General features: G+C 44.6%; 1 pseudogene; it reads right to left on the bottom strand.

Moving 5' to 3' along the window:
• Nucleotides 1-1,650: 1,650 nt before the first annotated feature.
• On the bottom strand, nucleotides 1,651-2,944 carry LOC127684785 (proline/serine-rich coiled-coil protein 1-like; annotated as a pseudogene).
• Between the last annotated feature and the right edge of the window lie 1,236 nt (nucleotides 2,945-4,180).

Here is a 4,180-nt window from a genome sequence, read left to right as displayed (position 1 = left end):
AAATCCAATAACTGTTTAAATTCCAGACTACAGGACTCCAGCAGTTGCCCATCTTTTCTTTCTTTTCTTCAAACTTGAAATCTTTCCATATTGGAAAAGCCATTGTCTTGTTATCTCTCCTAAGCTGCAGTCTCTTTGATTTCTGTGCCTTTTTAAAAGTGCATGGAGACACACAAGCTGCCTGTGTCTAGTGAGAATAAGCTATCAACATTGTAGGCTTGCAGGAAAAACTCTTTTAGGTATATCATTGTGAGTCTGTCCATTGGCTTTTACGCCACTCTGCCTCATAGTTGTTGTGTGTATATTTTAACCCCAACTGCAGGGGTTAGTGTCTGAAATCTTGGTCCTCTGCCAGAGAGAACAACCATTTTCCTTTAGGGCTAGGGTATGAAGTCTCTTCTAGAGGAAGCCCTGGAGTCTGACGGTGGTGTTGAGTCTATGAATGATTGTGACTTTGGGGAGCCAGCCCCTGTCTGGAGTGCTCATCTCCGTGTTCTCTATGCTCCATGGACTCTATACTCACCTTGCCCCCATCGCAACTGTCCCCACCCAAGGATGCCTTGTGCTTCTGCACATGTTACTCAGTTGAATTAGCCTGTGTGACAGCCAGAGATCCAGTTAAAGGACTGGTAAATGGAATTAGAGGGGTACCATAAAGGATTTTGCAGAAACTGGATGTGTTGGCATACTCTGTAATCCCAGGACCTGGGAAGTGGAGGCAGGAGGATCACGATTCATCCTTAGCTACATAGTGAGTTTGATGCCAAACCATGCTACATGGGACTTGGTCTCACACAAAACAAGCTTGCCTTTCGGTTTGCTTGCATTTTTTAAGGCTACTTAGTCTACTGATAACAGCAGAGAAGGTTGTGCTGGGTCTTTTTGTTTTTCTGGCTGTACAATTTGAAAAATGCAATTGAAGGTAATTTACAGAGTATCAAAGAGTAGTTTTGTTTCATTTTTGTTTTTCTTAGCACAGGATAAGTACTTATAATCTTGGGTCTCTCCAACCAGAGGCAACCATTATTAACATCCTGTTATTCTTTTATCTGTTTTTTGCCCATTTAAAAATAATAAGATAAAGCTTATACAATACAGGTGATACAATTACCTGCCTTTTCTGCCCAGCATTGTTTCAGACATGTTTCTAAATTTATTCTTCAAAACCACTTATTTTCATGGCTATAAGACTATACCATTATTTATTTAATTTTTTCAGTTGTTGAATACTTAAGTATTATAACTATGTATAATATTATAAATATGCTTCAATAAACTTATTTCTGCCTAAATCTTTGTTTTCTGGATTTTTTTTCTTTTAAAAAATTTTTTTAATTCATTTTATTTAAGAAAAAATATGAAGATGTGAGTAAGCTTATAGCTGATTGGCCTGTGAGAAGTCACAGGAATCATAGGAAACAAGTTCTGCACATCAGCTGTCCTCCTGGCCTTTCCAAACAGACCAGAATCCAGTGTAGGAATCAAGTCAGGAAGACCTGTCCTAGAGAACAGGGAGCTGGCTGGTTCCTAAGGTCGCTCATATGGAAATAGCCAGTGAACCATGGTCTGGACAAAAAGACCTGCTCCCTAGTCCTGACCACAAGATAGATGGAGACACTGCCTGCATTTACTATGTGTTTGTGAATTTCCCTATGGGCGGATGACCTCTGTCTCTCTCTCCTCAAACTCAACCCACCCAACCACCATCTCTACTTCAGAGACTAGCCCTGGAGGCATCTCTTCCTCCCATCTACTGGAGTTAGGGACGACTGGCAGAGGAGAGTCCAGTCTTCGATGGCTTAGATGGTAGTGGCTTGCTATTGAGTCTTTGTTTGCTGCCCTGATCTTCTTACCCAATGGTCCAGGAACTGCAGCTTTCCTGAGGGGCTGCATCCTGCCTCGAGCAGCACCGGTGATTGGAAGATTTGTTCTATGGGAAACAGGAGCGCTGTGTCCTGTGGCACTTGGATGTCCTCTCTGAGTTGAGAGAGAATCGGGAGCTAGGGCACTCACTCACTCACTCACTCCGCCCAGTGAGTGGCACTCTGGTGGCAGGCTTGGGGATGGCTGAGGGAACGGGGAGTTGACTAGAAGACTTGGCAGCTTCTCCTTGTTGCTGGGGATGAACACTGGGAGTTGCTAGCTGAGGACTGGAGCTGGTCTGACGGGGACTGGTGGGCTTGCTGTTTGAGTGCTGGATCCAGTTTTCTGAGGAGGTGGAAGAGTTGGTTATGCAAGAGGAGAGCACCCTGGACTTTTGGATGCAGAGAACAGATTGCAAGTGGTTGGTGATTCCTTCTTTATGGTGGAGGGCTTCTTTCTAGCTGCCACCCAAACAGCCCTGGCTGACCGCCCCCTCCCCCCTTTTGTTTTTCCGAGACAGGGTTTCTCTGTATAGCCCTGGCTATCCTGGAACTCACTCTGTAGACCAGGCTGGCCTCGAACTCAGAAATCCGCCTGCCTCTGCCTCCTAGAGTGCTGGGATACAGGCGTGCGCCACCACCGCCCGGCTGGCTGACCTCTTTTATCACTGCTCCGGAGCCCAGTTAGGCTGCTTGGTGGTGGGGTGCACACAGTGGGCAGCAAACCTCGGACAAGACCGTCCTTCTGGAGCTGGGCTTCCCTCTGGGGCTGAGCCTTCCGGGGCCTGTACCAGCACTCTCCCGGTCTTGCAGGGCACACTCCTCCAGCTGAGATGCCAGGTAGTTGGCTTCATCAAGGATCTCCTCCAACTTCTCTGGGCTGAGTGGGCCCAAGCTGAACCTCACATCCCGGAGGGCAGGAGCTACTGCATTTGGGTTACTCTGATGGGAGAGGCCCCGTCGAAGTAGTTTCTCTACTAACACTAATACTGTTATATTTTCTTTGTGACTGTCAGATTGAGACCTCCAAAGTCCAAGGTCTCACCCACAATGAACTTGATATCCTCTCTCAAATCCTCCATGTAAAGCCAGCATAAGCGAGTCAGTTAGACCCCAGCCGTCTTCTACTCTGCGGAACCACATCCCCGGTACTCCTCCAGTGCACTATTCTGTTTTCTTCTGGATTATTTTCTTAAAAGAGGAATTGTTGAGTCAGAAATTGTAGAATATATTAAAAGCTGTGCTGATGTATTACCAGGCTGTTTTCCAGAAAGCTTATATCATTGGACATGCCCATCTTAATGTTTAGAAGTTGAAATTATATTAAAAATGCCCTACAGAGGTTCACATAAGCAAGGCATTTTGAGGAGAGAGAGAAGGCGAGTAGAGTCTTTCCTCTGAAGAGAGTCTGATTTGTTTGTACTGGCAACACAGCTCTATCCTGGGCCACATCCCCTCAGAGACCATTCAGGCTCAGGTGACTGTTGCAGGACAGGATTTTGGACTCTGAACCCCAAATCAGTTTGTAATCCATGTTCTAAATTCTCTGGGATGTGCTCCTTGTCCTTGACTGCTCTGGTTACTGTTATTTCCTCTCTGGTCCTATTGTTGCTAAGTTTGTTGCTGTTATCTTTTCTCCTACTCCTGCCAGGTCCTCCCCCTCCCACTCATCTGATTCCAGGCCTCTTCTCTCTTTAAAAAACAATCAAAACAGATAAACAAACAAAAACCAATAACAAAAAGGAGAAGCAAACAAACCCTGAAAAAAATCATAAAAGCAGCCAGTGGTGGCGCACGCCTGTAATCCCAGCACTCTGGGAAGCAGAGAGAGGCAGGCGGATTTCTGAGTTCAAGGCCAGCCTGGTCTATAGAGCGAGTTCCAGGACAACCAGGGCTACACAGAGAAACCCTGTCTCAAAAAACAAAAATAAATAAATAAATAAATAAATAAATAAATAAATAAATAAATAAATGCAGAAGCCAAGATATACAAGCAAAAGATCAATAAAACAAGAAATACCCAAACAAAATGGTAGGACCCTGAAAGTCTACAAAATACAACTAGGTTCATTTTGTGTTGGCTAACTACTCCTGAGCATGGGGCCCTATTGCTAAAGCTGTCCTATTTTTGTTTTTGTTTCTTCAGTCTTGCTTTAGTTTAGATCCGAGTCCTTCATTTTATAGTTTGCTGCCTTGCCTGAATGATGGTATCCTTTGCCATACAGAAGCTTTTCAGTTTTGTGAGGTCCCATTTGTTGGTTGCTCTCCAGTCCTGCAGGAAGAGAAAAAAAAATTTAGTCTATAACAATAAGTAAATT

This window comes from Apodemus sylvaticus, chromosome 5, assembly GCF_947179515.1.
Source record: "Apodemus sylvaticus chromosome 5, mApoSyl1.1, whole genome shotgun sequence".
Lineage (NCBI taxonomy): Eukaryota > Metazoa > Chordata > Mammalia > Rodentia > Muridae > Apodemus > Apodemus sylvaticus.
Note: the sequence above shows the minus strand (reverse complement) of the source record. Positions and strands in the feature narration are given on the sequence as shown.